The sequence below is a fragment of the Artemia sp. Qi Xiang Cuo genome, chromosome 9, assembly GCF_049724085.1.
Source record: "Artemia sp. Qi Xiang Cuo chromosome 9, ASM4972408v1, whole genome shotgun sequence".
In the NCBI taxonomy this organism is placed as follows: domain Eukaryota; kingdom Metazoa; phylum Arthropoda; class Branchiopoda; order Anostraca; family Artemiidae; genus Artemia; species Artemia sp. Qi Xiang Cuo.
The window spans coordinates 17,527,368-17,539,118 of record NC_142802.1 but is presented as its reverse complement, the minus strand read 5'-3'; the positions used below and the strand labels follow the sequence as shown (position 1 = coordinate 17,539,118).

General features: G+C 31.2%; 1 long non-coding RNA gene across 2 annotated transcripts; it reads left to right on the top strand.

Moving 5' to 3' along the window:
- The first annotated feature begins 227 nt into the window (after window positions 1-227).
- LOC148948383 (uncharacterized) lies at window positions 228-5,010 on the top strand. Of its 2 annotated transcripts, none has more exons than XR_016142189.1 (2): window positions 228-296; window positions 4,165-5,010. It is a non-coding gene; the product is annotated as an uncharacterized LOC148948383 (long non-coding RNA). The 2 variants fall into 2 exon arrangements; XR_016142188.1 differs by lacking the exon at window positions 228-296 and adding an exon at window positions 303-507 and having other exon boundaries at window positions 4,165-5,004.
- Window positions 5,011-11,751: the final 6,741 nt, after the last annotated feature.

Here is an 11,751-nt window from a genome sequence, read left to right as displayed (position 1 = left end):
TCCAGTTTAAAAATTTTATTTTAAACAATATATTTTCCTATTGAAATGCAATTCTGGCGATGATCTGGTTGTAAATGTTTTTCAAGCTATAATAGTTATAACTCTAATTTTGATCTTAATTATTACGTCTATAAAATTCTAAAATATTTGGCAGATTTCATGAAGGAACTAATCTCTTTAAAGCGGAAATACTCTTCTGATAACGAATAATTGAAACAAAATGAGAAGCCTTTTGTTCATTTTGAATTGTTCGTTTCCGTGGCAATGTGATAGTTTATAATTATGTGCTTAAATAAGTGAGTATTTTTTCACACTAAGCTCCCAACTTGTGAGGATGGCTGTGGAAATTTGGGGTAGAGTATACTTTAATCTCTGCCCTGTTTCCAGCTCTCTTGATCTGTTGGTGAAATTCTCCGTTTTGTGTCAACTTCTGTCTGTGGATTAATTAATTTATTTTTGGATATTTTTTATTTCTTTAAGTATATAATGACTTTTCATCCTTTTTCTGTAAGTTTTATCATAGCTTATTTTTTTCACTTATTTTTCCTATTTTGTCTGTTCGACTAAACTGTACTGATTTGTAATTAGATTAGGCTTGAGGATGATTCGTCATTGAGTAACTGTAAGAGTGGACCAGAATTATCAATATTGGCTATCCCAAAAGGATGCATTGCCTTCTCTGTTTGTCCTAATGTGGGCTTATATTCTATGTAAACAAGCATAACAGTTTTCAAACACTGGCTTGTGTTACATCTACATGGATCCAAACCAGCCATGGTTTAAAATTCAAATTTGAACTTTGTTCTGACTCATTTCGCGGAGCTAATTCAGAATTTGAACTTCTTTTTAACACCATTATTCAAATGAAGGTTCTCTGTGTAGGGAAAGGAGACCCTTTTAAGACCTATCCCCATGCTTCCATTCTCTGTGATAATCGGTTTCTCTCACCGAATTTCTTGCCTTATGCAAACTTTCTATCACAGCTGGATAACAATTCTTTTTTTTTTCGCTTACTCTGGCGACTTTTACTAAGATTCCACATTTGTTTTCTTACTTATAAGTTTACTTTTCTCTCTTTTTGTTTTCATCCTTTTCATCAAGTGCTTTAACTGCAAATTTATTTATCTTTCTTTCCCTTTGCTTGTTAAACTACAGAACTAACTTAGTATTCGGATTAGTTTTAACAAAGGTTGCTATTGCTTATTACGTCGTAAAATGCCATATAGGCCTATTTGAAGTGTCTCTACTCCTAAAACACTCAGAAATGGCAGCTTAAAACCTATGATTGTTCGGACCACAATTTATGTGCTTCCTTTGCTAAATTGTAGCAGTGTTATTCTTGAACAATAAATCTATAGCCTGTACCTGTAGTAAGACTGAATTAGGACCCAATTTGCTACTATCATGCCTAAAATTCTTCTGTTTCTACCAAAGTTTCATTGGTCCAGCTAGATTTTTTTTCTGTACGTATTACCTTTTTTTTATTATTTTAATTTGCGGTACAAATACTTTATCATTTAGTGATATACGGCACAATTACATTACATTTATTACTAACACTAAGAAAACTACTAATTATACACAGAATTAATTCTACTTGCTAAATACTGAATACTGTTTTTTTCATTTTACAATTCTTGATTGAGCTTTTTTTTCATTTTATCTACTGTACCCAAATCTTTGAGGGGACACTAATCTATTTCTAATAGCCAAAGTTTGAGCAAAGCTACTCGAAGTTTTGCTAATTCGAGCGCTGCTAAAAGCGAAGTCAATTTGCTTACCCCTTCTGATAAGGTCATTTTGATTTTTTTTTTTTAATTTTGCAACCTTATTTAGTATCCTGGACCCAGTTTTTCCACAATGCCACCAGTTGTGGTAATGTGATTCTGAGGGTATTTAAGTGGTGTAGTGGTAGATATCTTTATTCTCAATAGGGAAGATAAGCTTTGGCCCTAAGGTATTTAAACTTTGGAAGCGTGCCTTAGGCTATGACCGAACTAATGAGGCGTACCAGCTGGGTATATTCGAGGGACTAAATGCAGATTGTAGAGAGGTTGGATATAATACAATACTTTTGTTCAATTAACGTATAATAATACCAGATATATCTTTTCTACTGAGACTGGCTGTCCGAAGAAGACCAAAAGTCTCGGAAAACTACAATAATATAAAATAAGATACATAGACACTTACAATAATTCGACACTATTCCAAGGTATTTCTAAATGAGCGGACCAGAGGTCAGTCCGGCATAAAGTTAGTAACAGTCTACCCCTTCCCATAAAATGTATCTTTTATACATTTTTATCAACCACATCTTCCTGGACCCAATCGACGGAATAGCTAGGAAGTGGTGATTTGTCAATTTCCCATTAAGCAGAAACTTGGCAGGATATGTTCCCTTTCTTAATAAAAAAGTGGTATTTCGAAACTTTGTATTTGCGTCTTAATGTATTTTTACTAAATTTCAAATTGACTTAAATTAGAAGGTTTTACCATAAAATAACATTCATCAAGTTATAATATAGATGAATAAGTAGATCTTAAAGTGAGCAATGCTTCGATTGAATATGAAAATGAAGCTTCAAACGAAATAAAATATTTTGCTATTGAAGTATGAATGAACGTTAAAACAAATATAAATTAAATAAGCAATCAATGCGAACAAACATACAATAGATATTAATGTAAATTAAGGATATCCATTAGGATATCCAAATTATACAACAAGAATTTTCATCCTTGTCGTATAATTTGCCAGCTGCCGTATTTTACTGCTCCTATTTATGTTTCCAGCTTCACTTATAGTTTATGAAACATTTTTAACTTGAATTTAATCCGTGCTCCTCATTCCTTTATTAGATGCCTCCTTGTGTCCAGGCTTTATTGCAGTTCACGGAACACTAGAGGATAGACCCCCCCCCCCCCCCTGGCTGATTGATGAGGCCTTGTTTTTATATTTTCGTCCTGAGATTTCTATTATATAGCATCAAAAGTGCCAATTAGACAAGGTTTGCCCCCCCTGGAATTCAGCTTCTGGGCGCCAGTGTGTACAAAGAAAATCAAGCACATCTTTCCCAAGAGCACTTGACTTGTTTTTATGAACTCTTCTTTTGTAGAGGTGCTTTTCCTTTGTTCGGTATGTTTTGTTGTTTTTCTTTGTGCTGGACAATTATGCAAGGATACATTCAAGTGCATATTTTTTGTAAGGTTAATAGGGAAGCTTTTCCCTTTTTATTTTATTTTACTAAAGAACTTCATTTAACGACTTTGCTTTAGGTTTTCTCTCTCCTTTTTTTTATTATGGTTTTCTTTTTTTGTCAGCCACTTTCCATCATAAATAACAGTAACAGTTGTTACTTTCCTTGTGCGCTAGTTATCATCAGCTAAATTAAAGGTTCAGCTTTAATATAGATGTAATTAATAGATTTAGAAACATAACAAATTGTCAAGTGCATGGTTGTAGTGGTATCAATATAGAAAGCTGTTCTTTCCGTTTTTGATTCTTAATTTAGCAAAAAAATAAATTGTCAGTCTATTTTAAATGAGATTTTTCGCTCTCTTTTTTCCTCTTGCTATTAGTTTTTTTTTGGCAAATCTTGACATCTACTTTTCTAATAAACTTATGTACGACCATGAGTTTTCGGGACATGGTGATATGACAAGTGACAAAATACAAGTTGGAGTTATGTATTTTGATAATTCTTGGAAAGCCTCGGGTTTGACCAGTTTTGGTACCTGAGTAACTAACGATCCAATTAAATGAGAAAGCATCATTTATTGTTTGGTTTTTGTTTTGTTTTATTAAGTTTAAAAAAAGATTAATTTTAGAATCATTTTTAGCAGAGTCTCATTTCTGTCAGTTAGCGCTTGCCCCAGAGTCGCACTTAGCAAAGAAGGGGATGGGGATCAGAGTAGTTTTTTTTTGGGTTTGAGTAAAATGAAAATTTGTGCACTTTTTACATTTACACATATACAATTTTACTCTTTCTCTATTATTTTCGAGGAAGCGGGTACTTTACACGGATTTAAACGGGAAGGGAATCCCCATCCTCTCTGTGTGTGTGCTTATCTAAATATCTAACATTTTCAATTGACCAATATATTATACATTTTTTTGATAATACGACCTTTATTTTTATTTTTGAGAATCATTTTTTTCAGATGATGGTTTGGGGATATCCTGGACAAAGCGCTCAGCAGCAATGGAATCCCATGGCTGGAATAGGAATGTCTCCCAACATGATGCAAATGTACCAAGGAGCGTCGATTGGTTATGCAGGTGTTCCTCCCCCCCTGGATTCGTCAGTCAGGAAGTACATCAAGTGATGTTGGAGGCTATGTTCAAGGGGGAATTACATCAGTACTTCCCCCCTCCTCCTCCTCCATCATAAGTGTTTAAAGATAGTGGACTCGATCTTAAATTTTTAATTTATTTTGTGATTCCGAATATTCTCATTGAATGATTAATAAACCTGGTGTAGATAAAATTCTGACAATTTAGGAGTTTGTAGACCAAAAGAACAATTCTAAGTAGTTTCTGTGTATCTTTTTACTATGCACCAGATCTATCTTCTGGTGTTCAAATTGGAATTGGCCTTCACAAATTAAATGCTTTAAGCGTAAGCCAAATTTTGAGCAACTGCGAATGGAAAATTATGCTGTGTTTTGCATTTTATTAGCTTATTTGTTATTTCCTGCATTTTTTGCGTGACAACGTCGCAGCCGCTATTATGAGGGGTAGATTTTGTACTTTGTTTGTATGATTGTATGATTGAATGATTTTGTACTTTGATTGTATGAAAGTATCACAGCATTTTTGGCCATGAGTGGGAAATGTCAGATCAGCAAAAACTTGGTGAGTTTCTTAGCTTTTATTTTCCTTTTATCTCTTGTGAATTTTAGTAGACTAGGCTAAACTGGGGGTTATAGTCTGGCTGTTCCACATTATCATATTCTTGTATAGGACGCTTGTACTGCTGGTCAATATATACCAAATCATATTATTGAGTTAGGACTAAAGTGAATACACCATTCGATGCCTTTTTTATGCTGATTACGAATATAATAAGCATTTCTATCGGAACTGAATTTCAGCCCCCCCCCCTATATAGGCTATACCTAACCTAATCCTTTGGCAGATACATCGGATAAAATTAACTAAATCTAAATTTCAGAATAAATAAATGCTTTAACAACATCCTTTGTCAGTTATGTCGGATAAAATTAACAAAATCAAAGTATCTGAGTGAATAATTTATTTTATCAACATCCTTTGCCTGATACATCGAATAAAATTGATAAAATATAAGTGCCAGAGTGAATAATTTTTTTTATCAACATCCTTTGTCAGATACATCAAATAAAATTGAAAAAATATAAATTTCAGAATAAATAAATGCTTTAACAACATCCTTTATCGGATATTTCAGATAAAATTAACAAAATCTAAGTATCAGAGTGACTAAATTCTATATCAACAACCTTTTCTCGGATACATAGGATAAAATTGACAGAATCTAAGTGTTAGAGGGAATAAATTTTTTTTATCAACATCCTTTTCTCGGATATATAGGAAAAAATTGACGAAATCTGTATTTAAGAATGAATAAATTAATAATCAACCTCGTTTGTGGGATATTTCGGTCAAAATTGGAAAAATATATATTTCAGAATTAATACACGTTGTAGCAATATTCAACATCGTAAATGGTGAATACATGAGAACAATTATAATTGTCAGAGTGATTACGTTCTATCAAAAAATCATAATTTCAGTTAAATATGGTACGATTGGCAAATACTATGATTCAGATATACTAATTTTTTTTTCAAAATCCATTGTAAGTGGAGTCTGATAAAATGTACCCATTCTAAGTATAAGAGTGAATAAATTATTTGTTAACATCCTTTGTCGGATTTATCGTAAGAAATTGACAAACTTTAGAAATCAGAATAAATAATTGCTATAAAAACATCCTTTATCGGATTTGTTGGATAAAATTGACAAAATCTAAGTATCAATGTGACTAAATTCTAAATCAACATCCTTTTCTGGGATACATAGGATAAAATTTACAAATTCTAAGTGTTAGAATGAACTAATTTTTTTATCAACATCCTCTGCCAGATACATCGGATAAAATTGACAAAATCTAAGTATCAGAGTGAATAAATTCATTATCAACATCCTTTGTCGGATATGTCGGATAAAATTGACAAAATCTAAGCATCAGAGGGAATAATTTTTTTTATCAACATCCTTTGCCAGATACATCGAATAAAATTGACAGAATCTAAGTGTCAGATTGAATAAATTTTTTTATCAACATCCTTTGTCAGATACATCGAATAAATCGAAAAATTTTTAAGGTTAATTTAGACGAGGTTACGGGCGCGCCCGTAACTTCGTCTAAATTAACCTTAAAAAATGAAATAAAGCTATGTCGACTGTGCATGTCTCTCTCATTAGATATGCGCCGTCGCGGTGTACACTCCATGTCTTTCTTGTCAATTTTATCCAATATAGCCGACAAATGATGTTGATAATGCATTTAAAGGATGTTGATAAAGCATTTATTCACTCTGATACTTAGATTATGTCAATTTTATCCCATGTATCCAAGAAAAGGATATTGATATGGAATTTAATCACTCTGATACTTAGATTTTATCAATTTTATCCGACATATCCGACAAAGGATGTTGATAATGAATTTATTCATTCTGACACTTAAATTTTGTCAATTTCATCCGATGTAACTGGCAAAGGATGTTGAAAAAAATATTCACTCTAACACTTAGATTTAGGTAAATTCAACATATGTATCAGACAAAAGGATGTTGATGTAGAATTTAATCTCTCTGATACTTAGATTACGTCAATTTTAACAAACAAATCCGATGAAAGAGTTTCTTAAATAATTTAACAATTCATATATTTAAATTTTTTAAATCTTTATTCGGTGCATAGGAAAAAGGATGTTTATTAAAAAAAAATTATTCACTTTGACACTTAGATTCTGTCAATTTGTTTCGATGTATCTGGCAAAGGATGTTGATAAAAAAAATATTCCCTCTGATGCTTAGATTTTGTCAATATTATCCGACATATCCGACCAAGGATGTTGATAATGAATTTATTCACTCTGATACTTAGATTTTGTCAATTTTATCCTATGTATCTGGCAAAGGATGTTGATAAAAAAATTTATTCACTCTAACACTTAGAATTTGTCAACTTTATCCTATGTATCTGAGAAAAGGATGTTGATATAGAATTTAGTCACTCTGATACTTAGATTATGTCAATTTTATCTGTCATATCCGATAAAGGATGTTGTTAAAGCATTTATTCATTCTGAAATTTAGATTTTGTCAATTTTATTTTATTTATCTGAAAAAGGATGTTGATAAAAAAAATTATTCACCTTGACACTTATATTTTGTCAATTTTATCCGACACATCCGATAAAGGATGTTGATAATGAATTTATTCACTCTGAAATTTAGATTTTGTCAATTTTATTTGATGTATATGACAAATGATGTTGATAAAAAAAAAATGTATTCACACTGACACTTAGAATTTGTCAATTTTATCCTATGTGTCTGAGAAAAGGATGTTGATATAGAATTTAGTCACTCTGATACTTAGATTTTAGATTTAGTCAATTTTATCCGACATATCCGATTAAGGATATTGTTATAGCATTTATTCATTCTGAAATTTAGATTTTGTCAATTTTATCCGAAATATCCGACAAAGGATGTTTATAATGAATTTATTCATTCTGAAATTCAGATTTTGTCAATTTTATCATATGTATCAGAGAAAAGTATGTTGATAAAAAAAAATTATTCACTCTGACACTTATATTTTGTCAATTTTATCCGACATATCCAATAAAGGATGCTGTTAAAGCAATTTAGATTTTGTCAATTTTATTTATGTATCTGACAAAGGATGTTGATAGTAAAAAAAAATTATTCACTCTGGCACTTATATTTTATAAATTTTATTCGATTTATCTGGCAAAGGATGTTGTTAAAAAAAATATTCACTCTGATACTTAGTTTTTGTCAATTTTATCCGACGTATCTGCCAAAGGATGCTGATAAAAAAAAATTATTCTCTCTAACACTTAGAATTTGTCAATTTTATCCTAGGTATCTGAGAAATGGATGTTGATATAGAATTTAGTCACTCTGATACTTAGATTATGTCAATTTTATCCGACATATCCAATAAAGGATGTTGTTAAAGCATTTATTTATTCTGAAATTTAGATTTTGTCAATTTTATTTGATGTATCTGACAAAGGATGTTGATAAAAAAAAATTATTCACTCTGACACTTATATTTTATCAATTTTATCCGACATATCCAATAAAGGATGTTGATAATGAATTTATTCATTGTGATACCTAGATTTTGTCAATGTTATCCCATGTGTCTGACAATAGATGTATGCAAATTCCTTTTCTTACATCTCCAATGTTTTAATAGAGATTCTAAACGTTTGATATGCTAGCTTAGCTTACTCTAAAAATAATGAACACATAACAATGTAATATTTTTAATGAAATAATGCTATGTAGAATATTAATACAAAAATATATTATGATACATTATTAATATCAATGATTAACTTTGGACATTTTGAATCTGTTCCATATAATAGTTCACCATGTTCTCTCTTGATATTGTAGCTATTGTCTTCTCTTAGTTCGTAATCAGTAGAATAATCATTATTCCATTTCGAGTCATACACAGTTTTTACTAGTATCTCATCAACAGGCTCAAAATGCTTTTCGTCTTTGATATTATTTGATTCATTGACTGTTTGATCAATGGAAGTAACGTTTGCTAGTGCTTCTTTTTCCATTGATTCATCTTTGTATCTCATAGTGATATTTTCTGACAATGCCCTTTTTATTTTTCTGGCAATTTCACTGTCTATTATCACATTATTTTTACACAGGTAACAGTTTTGGCATGTAGACAAGATATTGTTTACGATATTAGTAGAACAGTAGGCAATTCCTTTATTAATCTTCCATTGAATCCTAATACTCAGAACCTATTGATTGAATGTTTCAGCAGGTAACGTGTTACTTGCCACAGTAGCAAAGAGTTGTCTTATATCATCAACAAGTATTTTTATTCAGGCATACTCTTTGAGCAAAATAATCTCTGGAGATATCAATATCGCATAACCACCAACATAAGAGTTGAATTTTTTCGGTATTCCAAAGAAATTTAATTCCTTACTGTCATGACAATGTATGCATACATTTCCAATAGTGCTACCACTTGTACTTGTTTCATAGTTCAAATAATTCTCCTTGTCAGTATTCAATGCTACAATAACCTTGTTATGTGAACACACTTTATTAAAATGCTCCATTTTCACTTTTTTTTAAGATATGACTCATCTTTTTATCATTCTACTTTGTAAGAAATATTGATTTAATACATGCAATAGACTAGATAGTGTAGATAACCGGACATAGAATACCAATGGGAAAGGCACATCGTGTCTCTCACCAATCATAGAGCACAATTGTTAGAGCCGTAAGCATATTTTGTCATTTTAAGATACGTACAACAAAAATAAAAAAAAATAAATAAAGTTGAATAATTTCGAAGTTTTTAAAAAAATAGTTTGTTTTTATGAAAAAAATATTGAATTAGAACCATCAGTCCTCATCATTATGAGAATCCGAAACTGGACTTAAGTTTCATATTTGAACTAGATAATTGAATTTTCCATAATTTTCATACAAGAAACTAGAGTTTACGGTCAAAAACCCTTATTAGCTCAGATTTTACGGAAAAAGTTTTATTTTTCGATCCAAAAATAGACTTAAGTTTCACATTTGAATCAGAGAATTGTATTTTCCATAATTTTCTTACAAAAAAAAACTAGAGTTTACGGTCAAAAACCCTTATTAGCTCAGATTTTACAGAAATAGTTTATTTTTCGATCCATAACTGGACTTAAGTTTCACATTTGAAGCAGAGATTTGTATTTTCCATAATTTTCTTACAAGAAACTAGAGTTTACGGTCAAAATCCCTTATTAGCTCAGATTTTACGGAAATAGTTCTCACCAATCAAGTTATCAAAAAATATTTGAATATATTAAGTTATAGGCAATACTGGTTAGAAAAACTAGAATAGTAATTTAAGTTTGTTTCATCTGATTCGAAGACATGTAAAAAAAAAGTTGAAAAAATAGATCATGTTAAATCAAAAAAAAGGGGGGGGGGGGTTCAAAAATTTGGAGGGAGGGGCGCCCTTCGAGTTTGGGAATAAGGGACCTTTGGGGAGTTGATGTCTCTGCTGGTTAGGGTCGCTGATGGTTCGTACTCACATACACCTTACTACTTGATTTACAAGGATTTCTAAGGTTTGTTCTGAATTTCATTATTAAAATTATTTTCTTACCATCTACATCTCTCTTAGTATCAACTTTTTAGTATACTAAAACGTTAGACCCTATTTTAAATTGACAATACTGTTCAAACATCACTTGTGTATTATACAGACGACATCGGAGAGGTAAAGCTAGGTCAACTCACAATGTCATTCTATCGTCGTTAGCCATTTTCATAGACTGATGTTGTTTCAAATTTATAACAAATTACCTGAGTTAACAACCCCTTCGGGGTTACCTTAACTGCTAATCAATTTAATCCTTTTTTTCTCCACCTTTATAAAATCCAATCACTAATTAAAATCATTCACACTCCTATTATTCAAAACATTAATTAATATCGTTCATAGTGTCCAATTTGCGAATTCCTTATCCCTTTTTGCAAAAATGTCAATCGAAACAATTCCTAAATACGCAATTTGACAATCTCTAGACCAAACCAGACTATACCAATCAACCCCGACTCTAAAATACAAACCAGCAGAACACCCACCCACAAGCCTTGTCCCACCACACCAATCTTGAAACAACAAACCAGCCTACACCCCCCAAGCCAGAGTATACCCACCAGAAACCTGTCTGAGGGGTACTCACTCTCTTTGAATAGGTGTAGAGGGGCATCAGAATTCCATATGGCTGTTAGAATTCCTTGCTATAGGGGCATCAGAATTCAATATGTGCAATCTACTCATTACTCATATGAATCTTTTCCGAAATTAAGGCTCTTTACGTTTTTTCTCTCACTTCTGACCTATCTAGATCGTTTTTCCAAGCCAGAAAATCTTAGGTTGTTCTTGAAATTCAAATCTTGAAAATCTTGAAATTCACTATTGTATAGAGACAAATAACCATATTTTCCAGAGTTCATATTATGTCTCATTTGATCTTCATTTCAAGTAATACTAAAGCATCTTTCTTACATTTGAAGATTGTTTATTACTCACTATTGATATTATAGCTTATAGCACTATTGAATATTATTCCAAATTGCTACCAGATAAATCAATCCAATAATCTGTATGCTGTTCAATGACTTTGCGGATATTAAAAAAATATTTAATTTTACGCTTATGTTTTTAAGATATTTTAATTGTATATGGAAAGTTACTGATGTCACAACTGGTGTAAGACTATGAAAAGATTTATAGATTAATTTAATGTTGTCGGGCTACATACTCACGTTTGACTCCCAAATAAATATTCCTGTTTTTAATACTTGATTTTTGTGTTTTCAGTAAAACGCTAGTTTTTTATAATCCTAGAGACACAGGGAAACATAATTAGTTGGTTTATTTGTACTAGTTGATTG